Raw genomic sequence first — 21,034 nt, 5'->3', positions numbered from 1 at the left:
AATGTGCTATTCTATGGCTTTCTAATTCCATCCTGTGAAAGTTATTCCCCTTTCTCACTGATGGACTCTCTGCCTTCTTCTGATGCAACTTCAGTTTTTGGAAGTCTCAATGGACAATATAGGCAAGTAGGGGGAGTAATTATTGCATATTATTTTGGTAGATGAATGAGTAGAAGAAATCCTAGCACCTACCATAGGGTCTGTGAATTGAACACAGGGTCAGGAAGTATTATTTAAGGTAATGAAGAGTGTTCACTTTGGCAGCACGTGTACGAATATTGGAATGCTACAGAGAAGATTAGCGTGGTTCTTGGGCAAGGACGACACGTAAAATAATAAATAATCCAATTTCAAAAGAAGTGGAATTTGGTTTAATTCAAGGCAGCTCTGGTGACAGAGCTAACACAGAACAGAACCAGGCTTTTCTTTCATAATATGCAAGGTTTTCATTCTGGTCACCTAACTCCCAGTTTGTTATATTGGGCTTTCTTAATTAGATAGGCAGTTGGTCTGAAGATGTCTCAAATCCTTTCCAAATCTTAATAGGTTATGACCATTGGGTTCATTCTCTACTTATCACTGAAGCTCATTCTTAAATCGGCATTGCTTGTGAAGTCAACTTGCTTATAGTAAAGTGATTTGCTTTTTAGTAAGATATTAGTTCTAAGTCAAAATAATTTCATCTTTAAAAAAGTCAACATTCCTAGGTATTCAACCAGCTTTTGCTGTATAGAGGGATTATTGAAATGAGCTGAGACAGATGCACACGACTGCACAGGCTTCTAGCATAGCAAAGGCAATCAAGATGAGAGACAACTGGCTCGGCTGTTCAAAAGAAGGGATAGGTACTGGTTCCAGACCTGCTCCAGAGGGAAGCTCAAAGGTGCTCAGCACTGGCAGAACAAAGAACCCCAGGAAGGAGGCTTTGCTCCAAAAGAGTGGTTTTTGCTTCAGGAGAAGACTGTTCCGGGAAAAGAAAACTAGCTGTTTCAAACTCAAAAAAAAAAAAAAAAAAAAAAAAAAAAAAAACTGATCTCATAGCTCTTAGCAAAATAGTGAGTAGAAAAGAAATATTAACTTGAATCCAGCTGAGAGAAGTGGATCAAAGTGAACCTATTGCATATCTAGGGAAAGAAATGACTGTTTCTTGTACTGAGCTTTGGCCTGCTTTTCCCTTGTTTTATATTTTGTATTTTTCTATTATTTATGGTTGATAAATGTGCTTTGAAACTATAGGCCTGTTTTGTTTGTTTTCTCTGCATCATTCATATTTAATTCTAGGAACATTATGGAATGTTTCTTATAGAGCAGACACTATGTAAGTGCTGCAGTTGAAAACTAAGTAGGACATGGCCCCTTCCCATACAGGAGCCTCATAGGATAGCCACACAACTCATAGCAATAGTGGGGAGTGGTTAAAAAAGAATAGGTTTTGGAATAAGACACATTGAAGTTTAAGTTCTGATTCTACCATGTCTTATCTATAAGGACAAAGAAAAATAAAGTGAATTCTAGTCTTCTGTAAAATGTAGATATCTCTCACGGATTGTGAAAATTAAATGAGATTATGTATGTTATTGACTGAATTGGACACCTCCCTCCAAATTTATATGTTGAAGCTCTAATTCACAACGTGACTGCATTTGAAGGTAAGGCCTTTAAAGATTAATCCATTTATTTGTGGGGAGAAAGGTAGAGGTATTTCTAGCAAGATACACGAGGAAACAATTTTGGGAGATTACATTCAATGAGCTGAATATTAGAAGACATGGTTGGAAAGATCCAGATCTCAGTTGTAAATGTTAGGCTGCATGGATATCTCATTTCCCTCTAGCTCCATTCTTGACTTTTTCCTATCTTGCTAACTGCCTCATGAGTTGACCTGTAAGGGCTGTGAATAGGAGGTTCTTAGGCCTTCTGGCCTTTCCAGCCAATGGAGAGCCCCAAGAAAATACCAGAGGGAGGTGGAGAAAGAGATCAAGATACTTATTCCTCTGGTTCCTCCTCTGGGAGGTAGTCTCCAACTGGCTGTGTCCATTAATTAATAATCACTACTACATACAGGTTGACCTGTTCTGTCTCTAAGTCTCTTTCTTTCCAGGTTCTACTAACCTCTTCTTTACTTTTGCTTTGAGCCTCACAGTGGCAACAAATCTTCCCTTGAGACTCCCAGATTCCTGCATTGTCCCTTTGTAATTTTCCATGTCCTGTCTACACCATTGTGATTCACTCTTTTGTAAAAACAAACCAAAGTTGTCCTCGAGTTTTCCTGATAGGAGTGTAATCTTTTCCCTGTTAGAACTTGACTCATGAGTATTGATTTCTGTATTAAGACTTTACTCATTCATTCATTCATTCATTCATTCATTCATTTATTCCATCATAAACATCTGCTCAGTGCTTATTCGGGTGCTGCTAATGCTGTCTCTGGTCTCATGGAGTTTAAAATCTGGTGAGATATATATATGTATATATATGTATATATATGTATATATATGTATATATGTATATATGTATGTATATATATGTATATATATGTATATATGTATGTATATATATGTATATATATGTATATATATGTATATATGTATGTATATACATATATGTATATATGTATTTGTGTATGTATGTATATATATGTATATGTATACATATATATGTGTGTATATATATATATATATATAAGCAAAATGCAATAACAGCATAGCATAATAGCTGTTAAAATGCAGAAAGTATAAGGTACTCAGGACTACATAGCAATGATGCCTAATCTGAACATGATTTGAGTAACAGTATGTAATGTCAGATAGCACGGTGGAAGATAAGAATACAGAAATTTAGTACACAACAAGATGGCACTACACTCTAGGAATGACAGTGGATGACAGGGAGTGAAACATGGTAGGTTTAGCTGTATAGGCTTTGTCTAAAGAATTAGTCACAGAAGCACCATGGTGAGAGAGATCCATAGCCTTGGGCTGGACTGATCTGGATGTGGCCTTTGTCTTAGATGGATTTAGGCATAATCTACTTCACTGAAATCAATTTTGGTCCTTTAAAAAAAATTGAGGCAAGAAGCACCTGGGTGGCTCAGTTGGTTAAGCATCTGACTTCAGCTCAAGTCACGATCTCATGGTTTGTGAGTTTGAGCCTTGTGTTGGGCTCCACATTGACTGTTCAGAGCCTGGAGCCTGCTTCAGATTCTGTGTTTCCCTCTCTCTCTCTCTCTCTCTCTCTGCCCCTGCCCCTCTTGTTCTCTCTCTCTCTCAAAAGTAAATACATGAACATTAAAAAAATCGAGGTAAAGTTGACATACAACATTGTTTTAGTTTCAGGTTTACAACATAATGATTTAAAATTTGTATATATTGTGAAATGATCACAATAACTCTACTTAACATCCATCACTATACATAGTTAAGAATTTTTTCTTATAAACTTTTAAGATTTATTCTCTTAGCAACTTTCAAATATGCAATACAATATTATTAACTATAGTTGCCATACTGCACATTATATCCCCATGACTTATTTATTTAATAACTGGAAGTTTGTACCTTTTGACTTCCTTTATACATTTTGCCCATCCCTCACCACTCTGCTCTGGCGACTACCAATCCTATGAGCTTTTATTTTAAGGTTCCACATATAAGTGAAATTAAATATTATTTTTCTTTCTCTGTCTGATTTCACTTAGCACAATGCCTTAAAGTCCATCCATGTTGTTGCAAATGACAAAGTTTTGTTCTTTTTTTATGGCTGAATAATATTTATGTGTGTGTGTGTGTAAGTGTGTGTGACCTCTTCTTTATCCATTCATTCAAGGATAGTCACTTGGGATGTTCCATGTCTTGGCTATTGTAAATAATGAAGCAATGAACATGGGGATGTCTGTATCTTTTCAAGTTAGTGTTTTCATTTTCTCCAGATACCCAAATGTGGAATCGCTGGATCATATTGGATTTGATTTTTTTTTTTTTTTTTTTTTAGTTTTTTGAGGAGCCTCCATGCTGTTTTCCATAGTGGCTGTATCAATCTACATTCCCACCAAGAGTGCACAGGATTTTTTTCCCCGCATCTTTGCCAACAATTATTTCTTTTCTTTTCAATAATAGCCACTCTAACAGGTATGAGGTGATATCTCATTGTGGTTTTGATTTGCATTTACCTGATGATCAGTCATGTTGAATGTCTTTTCATGTACCTATTGGCTATGTGTGTGTCTTCTTTGGAAAAATGTCTATTGAGGTCCTCTGACCATTTTTTTAATCAGATCGTTTTATGTTATTGAGTTGCACGAGTTCTTTATACATTTTGGATATTAACTTCTTATCAGATATATGATTTACAAATATTTTTTTCCATTGATCAGGTTGCCCTTTCATTTTGTTGAGAGTTTCCTTTGCTGTGCAGAAACTTTTTAGTCTGATGTCTATTTTTGCTTTCGTTGCCTTTGCCTTTTCCTGTGTGTCAAATTTTAAAAATCATCACTACAACCAATATCAAGGAGCTTACTGCCTATGTTTTCTTCTAAGAGTTTTATAGTTTCAGGTCTTCCATTCAAGTCTTTCTTTAGACTAAATTTTGAGTGAATTTTAGTGTATTTAGTGTAAGATAGTGATCCAGTTTCATTTTTTTGCATGTGGCTGTCCAGTTTTCCCAAAACCATTATTAAAAAGACTGTCTTTTCCCCATTGTATATTTTTGTCTCCTTTGTTGTAGATTGACCATATAAGTGTGGGCTTATTTCTGGGCCCTCTTTTCTGTTTCATTGATCTATGTGTCTGTTTTTGTGCCAGTACCATGCTGCTTTGACTGCTACAGATTTGTATTTCATCTTGAAATCTTGGATCGTGATACTTCTGGTTTTGTTCCTCTTTCTTAAGATTGCTTTGATTATTCAGGGACTTTTGGGGTTCCATACGAATTTTAAGGTTGCTTTATTTATGTGAAAAATGGCATTGGATTTTTGGTAGGGATTACACTGAATCTGTTGATTGCTTTGGGTAGTATGGACATTTTAACTATGAATTCTTCCAATCCACGAGCACAGAATATCTTTCCATTTTTTGGTGTCATCTTCAATGTGTTTCATCATTTTTTTATAGTTTTCAGTGTACAGATCTTTCACCTCTTTGGTTAAATTCATTCCTAGGTATTTTTTTATGCAATTGTATATGGGATTGTTTTCTTAATTTCCCTTTATGATGGTTCATTATTAGTGTATAGAAATGCAACAGGTTTCTGCGTATTGATTTTGTTCCTTAAACTTTACTGAATTCATTTATTAGATTTAACAGTCTTCTGGTGGTGTCTTTAGGGTTTTCTATATATAATACCATGCCATGTGCAAATAGATACAGTATTACTTCTTCCTTCTTTTCCCTTCCTTCCAATTTGAATGCTTTTTATTTCTTTTACTTGCCTAATTGTTCTGGCTTGGGCTTCCAATACTATATTGAATATAAGTGGCAAGAGTGGGCATCTTTGTCTTGTTCCTGATCTTAGAGGTGTGATGGATGACAGAGAGTGAAAGATGACAGCTCTAGGTGTACCCATTTTGTTTAAAGGATTAGTCACAAAAGCCCTGTGGTGAGAGTGGTCCCAAATGTTTGCCTGAACTGATCTGAATATGGTCCTTGTTTTGGATGGATTAATGGACAATCTGGTCTCATTGGATAAAGTCATTTTTGGTTCTTAATTGCTGACGGGGGTCTAGGCAACAATGTGTAGTTGCAACGTGCAGTTGGAAATCGTGTTGCTCTCAAATGTGTCTTCTTTACCTCGGAAACAGTATTTTGATTTTCTGCTCACTGTTTTTCTCTTTCCTCTTTTTCATTTAAAAATTTCTCACATAGTTAATGCTTGTAATGTTTCAGTCTAGAGTCTAAAGACAGACTGGGGACAGAATTCTTCTTCCTTAAGGGACCTCAGTCTTTTCTTTTAGGGCTTTTGACTGATTAGACGAGGCTCATTCACATTAAAGAAGACAATCTGCTTTCTTCAAAATCTACTGATTTAAACATTCAAAACATTGAAAACATCTACAGCAGCATGTAGACAAGTGTCTGACCAAACAACTGGGTACTATAGCCAAGTTGACACATAAAATTACCATCACAATAAATGTACATCACCTCCATATCTTTCCCCCCTGGTCCTTCACTCAGCCTTTAGCAACCCACATTCTGATCCATTGCTAACCTGAAACACAGTTTTCTCAAAGGATGTCTAGAATTTCCTTCTTAGTAAGTCCAGTGGCTTTTGGACTACCTTAGACCTTTTGGTAATACTTGGTGTGCATGGCTGCCTCTACCCATGTGGAACCACTCCTTTCTTTTTTGTTTCCACACAGTATCAGATCTTTCTTCCTGCCTGTTTGACCAGTTGTGAGCATTCCCCAAGGCTTAGTTCTTAGTTTTGAGTTTTCCTCTTCTAATTCTCATCCTTGGAGAGCAGTTACTCTACTGATTTCAATGCTCAGGTTTGTGTCTATGACTTCTGAATTTCCTTATGTTGTGATTGCTCAGCTAGGAGGTGTCTTTGCTTTATTACACTTCTTCATCCAATTACTAATGAAATTATCTCAGTTTTCTCCTACTGCTTCTGGCTGTCTCCTCTATCTCATAACACGCTATTAGACTATTTCATATTAAAAAATTTGATTATGTAGTTCTTCTGATCCAAAATCACAATCACTATTGCTTTGAATATAAGCTACTCTACCTACTTCCCAAGGCTTTTCCTAATTTTGTCGACTGATCTTTTATCCTTTACTTTCCAACATGTTCTGATTAGGCTAATCTATTCATGGTCATCAAATTCATTTTATCCCATCCCAATTAATCATTTTGTGCTAGATGCTTGGAATACAAAAATAAAAAAATACAAGACATGTCCCTGCTCTTCATGTATGGACAGTAGCAGATCAGTACGAAACATAGAGGGCATAGATAGAGCACTTACCTGCACACAATTCATGCTAATACAATTCAGCCTAAGGCTAAGTATTTTAGTAGTTGCATAAGCCAGTTTCAGTGGACGAGTGACTTATTTGATGGGGGAGTAGGGTATATTATGAAGGTCAACAGAAGCCAAGGATCAATGTGTGACCATAAAAAATAAACATTCGCTTCTCTTTCTCACACGAAGTCTCAGTTTTCACTCGCCCAATGTTGTTTTAAGAGGTTAAAGAGAGACAGATTTACAGCATCTCTAGAGGAATTAAGCTGAACTTCAGGGGTGACAGTTTATGGATGGCTATTCAAAATTGCGGAGTTCCATATATGCAACGACACTCAAGTCCGAGAAAGCTCTGCTCTTTCTCATCCGTTTTCAGTAAGACTTCCCTCATTTAGAATCCTTTGCTTCTGCCAAGCATGTAAATGTAACCTATCCTTTAAAGTTCAGCTCAAGAATGATTTCTTTAGTGAAGCATTTTCCTTCGTTATTTATTTCTGGATTAGTCTAGCTGTCCTTGATCTTCTCCTATAACCATAATACATTTAATACGTTAGTCAGTAACTTTGTTACTATTTGCAACTATTTTATGTATGCTAGTCTGATTTGTTCTAACTAAGTGGTAAGCACTCTTAGGGCAGGGACCATGTCTGATGCTTATTTTTATCCTCTGACATTGCTAGCCTAATGGTGAGAGGGTAGTGGATGCTCAGGAAATAGTTAGCCAACTAAGTTTTCTTGTTTGGAAGAAGTGGGGAGAAGCATAGAGCAAACATTTACTGTGTATCTAATGTTGCAGGCACAGTGCATATACATACACACACATATACACACACATATTATATATATATATATATATATATATATATATATATATATATATATATATTATATAAGGAAGATATTCTTATTTTTCAGTTTTCAGCTAAAGAAGCAGAAACTTCTAGAGGTTAATAAATAATTTGGCCAAGATGATAATAATTCATCACTGTCTAATACTGTCTCTGAATTTAGACCTGTCTGAATTTGAAGCCCATGTGATCCCCGATCCACTATACTATCTTCTTCTCATATACACGGTTCCTGCAGTGTGTGCTGTGATATACTGTCCGGATTCCCCTTCCAGGACTAAGGCACTCATTCTCATAGGATCTGGGAGTGTGGATGGTTGAGAGCATTAGCTGTGTTCTTCTGTGGGACTTGTCCCCAGCTGAAGACAGCGGGCTCACCTAACAGGATGCCTTCTTCCCAGGAGCAACCCATATCCGGTGACGGGTCCCTGTTGGGACTACCGTGAGTGGCATTCCAACTCAAGAGCTCTCAATAGGAATGGCTGAGGCAGGACTACATTACAGGTCAACTTTTTCTTCTACCTAATCCTACTTTCTTTACCCCGCCACCCCCTATGTTTATCTTAGGCGGGTCCCCTCAGTAAACTTCTTCCATGCAGATCTCTGCTCCCCAAGTCACTGACCTGGCAACCTGTGTCATATCATAAGCTAGATGGTTATCAGAAGAACGTGACATGTTCTTGTCTGTTACTCATAAAGTGAACTAGAAAATCTTTCACAAGATTTCCAATATGTACTATAAGCGATAGTTTGCTATGAGGTTTTAGTACTGCTGTATCTTCCTCCTTCCTTGCTTCTAATTCCAAGCAAAGAAATTTTCACTGTGAACAGGGCAGTATCGATTTTGCTGTCCTCCTGTAAAGCAATTCTCTTAAACTCATGCAAATTGTACAACTATGAAGGTTGACAATATCTATGAGCATTTTTTTTTTCCGGAAAATGGAAGTATGATTCTAGTTGAAGTCATGTGAGACTGCCCAGGACACATGAGAGAAATTATTTGGACTCACTGCAGTTATAAAGTGCACTTACACTGGCCCTAAATTTACCTTTCACATGGCAAATTATAAAAGCCAACTCTAAGTCACTGCTTATGAGTCTAACAACACTTTGATTTCAGCTCTTTCATGGTTTTTGTTAAATCGGAGTAATAGAACACTCTCGTTGTACCTGAATACTGCCATGTGTATGCGGCCACTGTTTACGGACTATGACTGGAATATTACTAGCTGCAAAAAAAAAAGTCAGTTTCGGGTTTTAGTCACTATATAGAGCACCGCTTACTGACAGAGGTTAACTGGCGACTATTAAGGCACCAAAATTTGTACACCAGGGAAAAGTAGAATGTGTACTGAGATATCACTTTCTGAATCCTTAGGGAGCAATGTATTCTGCCCAGACACAGCCTCGTCTTAGAAAAATGTGAAACAAGAAAAAAGACTAGTGTAATTGGGAAATCAAAAACAACCTTCCACCTGTAGGAATTCAACTCCTGCACAAATAACTATAATACAATGAAGATGGATACCAAAGAAGGCAAAAGAGTTAACATAAGTGTATGTGTTTCTATAGTTACTGATTCTGTTTGCTATATTCTCTATGTAGTTAAATGGAGCCGAGGAAGGCAATGAAACCTTTACTTCCCATTGCCCACTTCTGTGTAATCTGGGAGCTTCTGATGTTTCCTAGCTGGTAACTGGATGACCCCAGGAATTTAGATTTCATTTCGCTGAGTTAGGGGTTATGTATTTTGCCTTTACTCTCGCTCTTGCCCTTCTTCCAGCCATTCTATAGGAGCTCACAGCCTTGCTGCAGCCCTTGATTCTGTATCACCAGCCATCACAGCCAAGCTGTAATACAGAGCAATCCCTTTCCATATAGCATAATTGGTAATCAGATTCAGTATCACTGAGGGGAAACTAACAGAGGGGCTCACTGTGTGTGATTATATGGCAGACAGCACAGAACAAAGGGTACTATCTGGGTTGGTTATTGCTGGTAGAACTCATAGCTCTAAAACCTTCATCACCTTGTCCAGATGCAAGGAAAGAGTCAACAGAAGCCCTGGAACGCAGACCGGGGTGACAAGCATTAATAGTGCCATTATCTCAAGATAATGCTAAGCTGATAAAATATTTGGCCATGGCCTAGGCTTTTATTTCCCATGGAAATATGGGTTCCGAATACCACAATCTATCACAGAATCTCAAGGGGACTGCACATTTTGTAATGTATTAAATTCATGTAAACTGCCACTATGAAGACAGGAAATCTAATTTGGAGGAAAATATTCCAGCATAATAAGGAGGCTAAGCCGAGGTGGCCACATTAGGGACACACTGGCTTTCTGGCTGACTATTTTCTTAATCAAAGAACATGTCAGTGGGAAGGCCACCAAAAATGATATGGGATTCAGAGCTGTCAGTTATTAGAGGCACACAACAGGTAAATTAATATTTGGTGATAGGCTTCTGGTGCTTGGGGCTTGACAGCTTATGCAATGCCACTCTGGCACTACAAATAAGGGGAGATCAGATTCTTTGTCATAGTCAACCAAATATCACTATTCTCAGGCTGTCACTAGGCTGTTTCAAAATCTACATTAACTCTTTCCGGCCACCAACAGCCTCTTTAGAAATTTTTTCTCTGGAGAAATGAATCAGTTGCTGTGAGAAATGGTTGAAATAGATTCCGGCCTGTAGTTTCTGTATTATATAATCAGGGCTCTGAACTGGAAAAAAACCCCATGGGTTATCTTGTCTGACGCACCCCCTCCTCTCCACCTGCCCAGGGAAGTAAGAAATTGCCTCAGGTCCAACTTCTCACCGGTGGCGGAGTAGGAAGCAGGGTCCATTTCTATTCCATCAAACGTGATTTACTAAAAAAAACAACAATTTGTAAACTACTTGGCTCTACACACTCCACTTTGGGCATAATCAAACTGTGAGGAAGATGGAGGTACATTTTATAAGTGAGGAAACAAAGACCCAGCAGCAAAGTGACTTACTGGCCAAACATCAGGCGAAGTTGGAATTGTTATCTCGTTCCAGCGCCACCTGGCTGCATAGTCCTCCTCACCAAATGGTCTATGGCTTGTATGAAAACCAAGATGGCTTGCTAATAAAAGTTTCCCTCAGATTAGCACAGTTCCCTTATTCATCTCTCTTTTCCAAATGTAAAAATACTAAAGTGTCTACATTTTTTCCCCAGGACAATCTCAGTGAGATGTAACTCAGGTTCAAACACAGGCCTAATCACGTTCTCTTCTTCCTCCTCCTTCCCTAGCGACTCATCCCGTCTCCTCCCTCCACTCCTCCACTTCCTCATCCTTCTTTTTATCTGAGGGAAACAGTACTTCCTCAAGATTAACTTGTCCATTTTGTGCTTGCTTCCTGCATTATTCCTTCTGGAATGCATCTGTAGTCTTCATTCTTTGTTTGCACATCATTTAATGTCTATTAACTTCTAAAGGTTATTGAGTCTTACAAACTGTTCTTTATGTAATCATCGTTCAGGTCAAATGCAAATGTGGTTGTTAGTTTTGCAGCCATCCAGAAAAAGTAAAAATGAAAAGTTACCATTGTTATTTTTTAATATAAATGAGTGACATCGCTTAGCGTAACTGTCAGGAGCCCTGTGGTACATACGCACTATCAGATTATACCACAAAGAGGCCAGAACACTCATATTAAGCTCTAGTTCACTGAATTCTATCAGTCATCAGTTATGAAGGGACAATTTCCCCATGAGGGCCTGTTTAGACAATGAACCCTTTCCTATTTACAAGCTCTAGCTTAGACTACATTACCATCAAGGCCACTAATGATAAGATTTAATGGACACGTAAAAAAATTTGCTTAGATAAAAGCTCCTGTAATTGTTTTTAGACAATTCAAGTGGATTCAAGCCTGGCGGCATTTTTTTTTTTTTTTTTTTTAAGTGAGAACCTCTGAAACAGTGAGAAAGTGTTCTATGAACATAGCACTATGTCAGATCTTATTTTGAATAGGATTGGGCATGTTTGGAAGGGTGCGGCAAGCCAGGAGCTTTACTGGTAAGACTGAGAGTGAGTGTTCTGATCTCTTCCAAATTAAATTTTCAGGTGTGTTACCACCCACTCCCTGTACCTCAGCTCCAAGTTCTAGAAGATTAACCAAAGCTCAAGCAGGTAGCTATAACGTTGATGGAGTTTCCTAGGTTGTTGCTATTCCTAGGGTCCCTGAGGAAACATCTAACTGCAGCAGCAACAAAAACATTCCTAAGACACACTGGTGTTTGTTTGAGTCTCAGCAGGTGGAACAGTGGGGGCTACCATGAGAAGAAGTTTAAAGAATATTCTTAGGCTTGATAAGTTTGAATAAACATTAGGCAATGTCTGTGTGGTTCAGAAACCAATACTCGATTGGCGAACGGTCTGTACAAAAGTCTGACCATTGAAGTGACCAAACTGAATCCATTATGCTGGGGTTGCACTCACACAGCCTACTTACTCTACACGCTCAGTTAAAGGCAATGGACACGTGTGTGGGTGTGTGCGTGCACACACAATAATCAATTTCATAATTACCCATATCTCACCCGGCATTCTACTTGATGTGGAAACGCCCACATGGGAGTGTGTCCTGAGAACATAGTCCCCTTAGCCCTTTCCTGATGCAAGCATTTCATGTTGTGAGTATGCTTCTTTCTTGTGATTAAAGAGCACATTCCTATCCAACAGGGCCCTTAAAAGTGAGTGTAAATGATTTCATCTGATGCCCAGACAAGGAACTAGAGATCTGTTATTCTAGTGGAAGAAAAATTGGTTGTGCTGGACTTATTGAGAGAAAGGGTATGATACTAGGTGAGTGAAGAGATTCTCAAAGGTAAATTTCATTTGGGAGCCCAAATTCCATCTAAGAAACTACCCTGATGATGCTCTACTCCACATGCTTAACCATGATGTTCCAGAATGACTTCTTAAAGCAAATATAAGAATGCCATTGAAAAATACTTAATCCAGAGGTCACATTAGATATAACCCCTCTTTCTCTTACCTACTGCCAAGGCAAAATAGTAAAAAAAAAGTCCAAATCCAAAATGTGGGTACTATTTTCTTACTTCAGCTTCTCTTGGAATGGTACCTACAGAGCTCAATTGCCTGATATTAATAGGGTATTTCTGTCTCTGATATCCATACACAGTGACACACATAAACATACACACCATACCTTCACTAAATAGTTCTGTCTCAAATGAACTTAGACAATGTTAAAAATAAATAATTCAAAAGACAAGTACGTGGTCAAAAGAATTACTGCTGGAATTCGTTTCTGTAGAATTACTCTGTAAGGAGAGTTATCAGCTAAAAAGATCAGCCTTGCATGGCTCACATGATTCTCTCTGGCTGGTATCATAAAATAAGTAGAAACATATAATACAGGACCCTCTGGAAAGTGAACTTTCCTTGTTTGCGTAATTGCAACACCAGAACCTTCCCTGCGATAATCAGGGGTCCCTGCCAATCCAGATAGCTGTGGGGTTTCAAACAGAGAAATGATCCATCGGCATGTCTTAATTCATACCATAGAACAAGTACTATAAATGTTTCATTGTTAACTCAAACATAGTCATATGCAGCAGATTCGAAAAGATATATTTATTTTTAATCATTCCTCATTAAAGACTTGGGGGTACCATTAGGCAGTTCTGTTCAAGTGAGTGAACTCAGTGTGAGTTCAGTCCGGCATGTCCCGTTTTTGTCATGTCTAAGTTCTCCTCTTCCTTTGTCCATCTCCATACTAGATGTTGCATCATACAAGTCTTTGCTCAGGCACCATTTTTTTTTTAATTTTTTTTTCAACGTTTATTTATTTTGGGGACAGAGAGAGACAGAGCATGAACGGGGGAGGGGCAGAGAGAGAGGGAGACACAGAATCGGAAACAGGCTCCAGGCTCTGAGCCATCAGCCCAGAGCCTGACGAGGGGCTCGAACTCACAGACCGCGAGATCGTGACCTGGCTGAAGTCGGACGCTTAACCGACTGCAGCCACCCAGGCGCCCCGCTCAGGCACCATTTTTGACCGTTATCGCTACTTGCATATTTTAAGCAACCATTTGCAGTCACTAAAAGTTGACTTTATATATCAAGTATTTATTGAATTTTATGAAAAGAATGTTTTGTTTCTTCTACATAAGTTTTAAAATCTTGTCAATCCCTACTATCCCAGGAATGGCATGCCTACTTGCTTTGTCCTGTGCCATTCTCTAACACAGGTTTTATACTCTTTCATTTTCCAGCACTACGTTTTTGGCCCCACTGCAGTATTGGTAAGAGATTATGTTTCCAGAAGAGAAACTTCTGTATAACTACATAAATATCCTCCTGTCTTCAGCAGCTTGAGAGAATATAGCTTACTCATCTCATAGTCAGTGTTGTGTGAGTTGTTGTTATATTTACAATGGAGGAATGCACTAAAGGAAGCCAGAAAAGAAAACCAGTATAAAAGTTAGGAATATTTATAAGGATAAGTTGACTATATTCTTTGCCCAAGCCAAATTATCTTTGGCCTTTTTGCTTGTAATAAGAAAGCTGAAATTTTGACGCCAGAATCACTATTAATATAACCATTGAGGAACTCAGAAAATGGGGGATGGGGAATCTTTCCATTCTCATCTGCTGCTACCAAGAAATCTTTGGCATTCTGGAATCTTTATTAAGAATCTTAAATCTCTAAGGAATAGGTTTGTAATGTTACAATTTTCTGTAGCATTTAGGTTTTAGAAATATTTCCCAGGGGGTTTCTTCTGCCTACCCATTTTTATCTTCTATTTCAAGGGAAAGTGACATTAAAGATGTGCAAAAAGTTGGATTTCTAATTGGGCTTCCAGTTGCTTTTTGACATGGAATGTGCAGCAACACCTTGAAAATGAAACTCCTCTCCTTCATCTGAATTTCTTTTAGGCCCTGTAGTAGGGACTGAAGACAGAATCTTCAATAATAAAGGGAAGGGGTGCTCAGACACAGGATGGGATGGGATCTTGCCGAGATGTTGCATCTAGTCCAAAATCATTCACAAAATCCCTTGAGACAAAAACATAGAAAATCCAAACCTTATCCAAAAGCAAACTCTAATGATCTCACCGGGAATTTGTTTTGTGGTCCGTGAGATCCTTCCTTTTCTTCACCTTTTGAGTGAGATGGACCAGAAGGCAGTTTTGCACTCCTGCAGATCTGGCATGGGGTAGCAAAGCTACCATTAGCTTGGGGGATCAAATTGGGACAATTTGGGGGCCGTCTTGTTTGCGTGTTACAGAATTATCTTCTTCCAAGCTCTAGTCTTTGGGTCAGGTACTCTTTTTCTCTACATCTTTGAGTTAACGTTCCCAGAAAAAAATCCGACACCTGTAATAAAATACACACATTTACATTCTTCTAGTGTCTTCAACATCTCAATGAAGCAAGATTCCTAAAGACGTGTGCAGTATAAATCATTGTTAAGCAATGATTATGAAAGTTTTCAAAGGCCTGTGGTGTTAAACAGGAAATTTTCACTTTCAAAGTCATGTGAGGAGCAAAATTGTTCCTTCCATAAATTCTGAATATTTTTACCATATTGAGGACAATCTTCTCAGAATACCATTCACCCTGACTTCAGTATTAATTGTCAGCAATTTCACTTGCTATTCTAAGAGCTAAAAATCCAACTTCAATTAAGAAACCAGAACCTGTGGAGATGAGCGAGTTGGGTGATAAATGTTTCTTCATTTCTAGCAACTATTGGATTTCCTCTTTCACTCAAAGAACAAGGAAGCAGGCAAATCTCCCAGGCTGAGCTTTTTGGGGTGAGATTTTTCCCACAACTCTATACCTAATTATCTGTGTGGACCATCAGCAGAGATTCTGAAGGTACTGCTATTGAAACTGACCTGGTACGCATCCCAGGTCTTAAGGATGAATGAATAAATAACTTTGCTGAATGCTGCTGAATATGTGATAATGTAATTAGTATTCCTGCCAACGGAATTGAAAATGAGATGTTGCATCTCTAGGGACTTTTGTACTTCTCTGTAAATAGTTTCTCTTAAAATGCACAAGATACATATGAGCTAAGCAAAAAGGTTGACTCTAAATTAAAATGCTATTATGCTACAGATGATGTGGATGAAGGGCTTACTGAATTGTCACTCCTGGATTGACAGGGAAAAGCCATCATTTACATATTTTCTAAGCACATTGAGCCCCAAAGGCATTTGGTTTCTTCAAATGATGAAAAAAAGCCATTTGGGTTAGAAATAACCCACTAGAGGAACACAGTGATGACCCATGGCTAGTATCGCCGTGACTATAAAAATAAGCCTAAAAATTTATTTGACCCTAAGGAGAAGGAAAACAAACTGTTTGTAATTGGTTACTTTCTTCTAGATTTCAAAATGAGGACCTTAAAAAATGTAATGTTTCAAAATCATCACAGATTGCTGCCTCCATTTGTTTAAAACATTAAGGCACTTACCATATTGGCACCAAATCAAGTTAATCTAATCAATTTCCCCCTGGATACTTCAGTAACTTAGCATTTAAATGTTAATCAGTTCCATTCGGATTATTTACATACAGGTGCATAGGAAATAATCCAATGGATTGTTGCCCAATATTTGCTAGCTAAAACTGCAAAGAGAAGAATTATTTTTTCTTCCTTCCAGAGCATTTGCAAAGGATGAGTGAACTTCCTTCAGACGCAGCAGGACTTCCTCAGTCTGGCTGTGTTTCAACTCAAAATGATTTCCTCCTCAGAAACAAGCACATGGATGCCAGTTCAATCTCTCACTAGAAACAAGGATAGAGATGTACGTCTCGTGGCTAAAGGCTCAAATCAGAAAATATCTAGAGAGCAGCTGCTAGTGGGTCCGGTTCCTTTAATGGAATCACTATGAACCAAAATAAACAAAGGAAAACAGATCAAATACAGGGCCAAGAATCAGAAGAGTTGGCCTAACATGGCCACAAATAAGCTCTGTGACTCCGAGCGAGTCACATGAGTTCTCTGGTCTTCCGTTTCTGCCTGTGTAAAGGAAAACAATTTGAACTGGTTGCTCCATTTGTTCAAATACGTTGGGTTCTTGCAATTTCCCAGCTTCCACTGGTGAGCTCCCTCACAGAATCTACATCCTGGTACACTGAAGTAGGTTTCTGAGTCTTTTTTGTTTAAACTGACACCATCTTGGTTTGTTATTTTCAAAACTGACTGTGAAGAAAAGACTACAAGTCAGCATGAACTACCCCTTCTAATCCTACAAAGCTGGGGTCATTCTTGCTTAATTAGGATCCAGAGGCACATGTGAATAATTTATAAATTCATAAGGATTGGCCTATTTTCAGTATCTGTGGCTCTTATTAACTGAAGATCTTTTTTTTTTTTTCAACGTTTATTTATTTTGGGGACAGAGAGAGACAGAGCATGAACGGGGGAGGGGCAGAGAGAGAGGGAGACACAGAATCGGAAACAGGCTCCAGGCTCTGAGCCATCAGCCCAGAGCCTGACGCGGGGCTCGAACTCACGGACCGTGAGATCGTGACCTGGCTGAAGTCGCACGCTTAACCGACTGCGCCACCCAGGCGCCCCTAACTGAAGATCTTAAAAGTGGCATGTTATAAAAACTTCTGATATTGGAGATGGCTGATCTGTGATCATTTTGCAGGTAGTAACAAAACTTACCCACACAGAGTACTATGCATTTTGGGCCTCATGGTTCCCAAGATCATGTGATTTGGCTCTACTTTGATTGCTTTCCTTTGCTAATCTTTATATATCCTAACCCAACCTTCTTTCGTTACACCAGAAAGTTTGCTACATTCTACACAAATATTCAGTAACATCAGCTTCCATTGGAAAAAGTGAACAGCTATTACTTATTGAGCCATCATATGTGACACTTACCTAGACTCTATGTGCAGACGTTCTCTTTGTCTTTAGATTTCTGTAGCGCTCATGTCATTCTTCATCTCTGCTTCTTCCCTTCCTTCCTCTCATGCATATTTCTTGACCATTTACCATGTGTCTGACCATATTCCAAGTGCTGGCGATAGAGTCTCTGCCTTCATGGAGTTTAGCTTCTAAATACATGACGAGCTCCCAGGAACCAGGGCCCGTTTTATTCCTTCCATTTGTTTTTGTTTTGCAGGCAGTAGAAAATAAATATTTGTTTAAAAACTAGGTTCTTGTCTTGACGCAAAACTATAGAAATCTGGAAGCAACAAGACTAACTTCAGGTCTGTTATCAAGGTGATTAAGAATTGTTACGCAGCAACTCTCTAGATAATTCGATTAAATTAATGTGCTGTTTGCATCACTGCAGCTATAACTGCATTGCAAGGGCTGTGGTTAAACTAGTCAAGGATAACTGCGAAGTAAAACCTGTGCTTTTTAGAGTCCAACTCTCCTCCATTCCCCCTCCCTCCCTCCCTTCCTATATTTTCTCCTTTTCTTCCAGAAGCACCTAAATAGTTATTGTAATAGCATTTGCTGTGAACTTTGCATTATTCATCTTAAAAATATTATCATTTAAGAGATGAGCGGTAGAGGGAGGTGGCATTATATAGAAAATGATAGAATTTCAAATACTATGTATGATTTGGGAGTAGGGAAGCTTTATTGAGGTAAATGGCCTCAATAGCACTTGAAATTATACTACCAGAAGTGATCAACTGCTTGTAAAGAAAGACTCCGCTGTTAACAATATCAAGGTAGAGAAGTGGTATAATAGTCATAATGTGGTCAAAATTTTACTTTTTAACATAAGAATTTATGCTAGCAAGCATTTTCTAAACTCATCATACATTAACTTTTTGGAACATTAATTCCAGAGCCTAATAACTCAGATATCTGAAGGCTTATTGGTTGGAAAGTTTTCTAAGGACAACCAAAAAAAAAAAAAAAAAGAAAGAAAGAAAAAAGAAAAGGTGAAACAAATCTGTTTTTCTAAGGATACCTCCAACTGATCAAGCTTTCACTCCCAACTGCACACAGATTTCCTGACTTTCAATCTGACACCCATAAATATTCCAGCTCAGTGGGTCTTTGGGTTCCCCTGTCTCTATAAATATACCGTAGCTTTTGATTGTTTTATGATGGAAGTTTATTTTATTTTATTTTTGCCTGCACAGTTGGCTTTGTTTTTTTCTATGCTTTATAGACCCTTGTCTTTTTATTAGTTCAGTGTTCCCTGTTGATTTTGTGTTTTATATTCCTGCTGTCACCACCAGAACCTCACTGTAAACAAGAATGTTGTATCTCAGTGGGTTATTTTCTGTTAATGACCTGTGATACAGTATATAAATAAACCAGAGAGTCATCCACAGGTGCAGTTTATTAGAGTTATTGCACTGTGGCTTGGGTAATGTTCCTCGGTTCTTTAAAACTTTCCTGCTTTGAGAAGCAAAGGGGCCAGCTAGCTGGCAGTTTTGAAGAGAGAAAAATGAGCCTTTCACTTTGCGATGGATGGGAACCCAGCCTAATAATCATCATTTTAATTTCTCAGTGTCAACATCTAGGTTGCGGTATGACTTAAAAAAATTCCACTAAGCCAAATTACCCAGAAAAGCAGTCTGGCCCTAATAGCTGTCTTGAGCAGGAGTGGAGAGAACACACGATGGTCCCTCCCCACACATAAAAAATAAAACCACGGGAAAAAACACACACTCTACTGCTCAATTAGGACAAGAGGGATTGTTTTGGGTTACACGCAGGTGCATAATGAAGACCGATAATGATAGTTTATTAATGAATTCTCATAACCCCTGGTGAGGTAGGTATTATTAAGATTCAGGTTCACGTGGGGCAATGGAGACTAAGTAACTCACCCAGGGCCGCGCGGTGAATCAGTCCCCTCCGCGGGAAACAGAGACACCAAGCGAGCCCCTGCCACACCTCGTGCTCTAACCACTAGATCGTGATCTGTCTTTGTCTTGGGATGAAATTAGCGAAGCAAATTGGAGCTGAAGAGTCCAGAGATAGAAGGAATATTTGGTGACGGTTTCAGAAGGGAATGGAGAGGCGGTGAAGGGCTCTAAGGACATCGTAATGTGCTTCACTGAACAGATAGGTGCTTCTGGCTTTGAAATACATTAGGAACTGATTCTGCCACACATCAGAAGCATTCAGGATCTGGAGCAGACAAGAGAAGGAGCAGAAGTGAAGTGACAAGTAGAGCAGAGGAGACTAATGTTCAGGACAGTCTATACTTTTATACGGTGTATGTACGACGTAATGTTCTGGGCATTCTACACTCCCATGCAGTGTACTTATAATTGAGCTCCAGAAAATTATCTTGTTGGTCTTGCTGTATAGAGAATAAAGCTGCAGGCTTCTACCTTACTGTGAGCAGAATATTAGTAGATATTCCTTTCTTTCCCCCCTTTTCTTGTTATTCATAGTAATATAAATATTTATGATTATCACTCATACTGAAAAAAATCTAAATTTTTGCCATAGGTATCCAGGATGACTGTGTTCTGAACAAAAGCAGCCCATGCATAACCAATCCCCAGTAATTTCAGATGGTTAATTAGTGCCTGCACAGCCATACCTGTCGCCAATATGATGAGTTTCACTTTGATGCCTCTCATTCTTCAAGTTTGTTACAGGTCCCTTATCAGGCAGACATACTTATTTCTCTTGGCCGTGTTTGTTCTGGAAATATTTCTGCTTAGTGGAACCCCACGATCAGTTAGCTCCACTGTTTTCTCAAATATATCAAAAGCATGCAATCTATGCCGTTGCCCAAAATTAGTTTGGCAAGGTAGCATTCTGGAACAATTTATTCAAATGGACTAATTCAACTGAGAGTGAGCTATGTTGACGCATAACCTTAGAAATAAAATACTAGCTCATAGATTACACAATAGCCAAGTCATAGCTATGTCCAGTTACCTGTCCTATGGTCTTATTTGTCAGTAATGGTGTTGCCATTATTTAAGTCTAGGGGCATAATTATTGTTCATCTAGAGCATACCTGTTACTGGAGATGCTTCATGCTTTTCCTTTGTTGTTGGTTTAAATAAGAGAAGCAGGGCTGGCAGTGTGAAAATCATACCTGAGTTCTCTGGGTCCCTTATATACTTCATCACTCCAGTATTTCTCACCAGTGCATGCTCTGGGGAGATTGATGGTCAAGAAACCAAAGACCTGCATCCATAAGAGCTTCTCTCTATATGAGTTGTTTATGAGGTTTATCTCTTTATAGTC

General features: G+C 38.5%; 1 non-coding gene across 1 annotated transcript; it reads left to right on the top strand.

The window, feature by feature from the left end:
- Positions 1–248: 248 nt before the first annotated feature.
- LOC123584549 lies at positions 249–354 on the top strand. Its single transcript, XR_006705514.1, has one exon. It is a non-coding gene; the product is annotated as a U6 spliceosomal RNA (small nuclear RNA).
- Positions 355–21,034: the final 20,680 nt, after the last annotated feature.

Source organism: Leopardus geoffroyi, chromosome B3, assembly GCF_018350155.1.
Source record: "Leopardus geoffroyi isolate Oge1 chromosome B3, O.geoffroyi_Oge1_pat1.0, whole genome shotgun sequence".
Classification (NCBI taxonomy): domain Eukaryota; kingdom Metazoa; phylum Chordata; class Mammalia; order Carnivora; family Felidae; genus Leopardus; species Leopardus geoffroyi.
The sequence above is the reverse complement of the archived record's forward strand: the minus strand, read 5'-3'. Positions and strand labels throughout refer to the sequence as shown.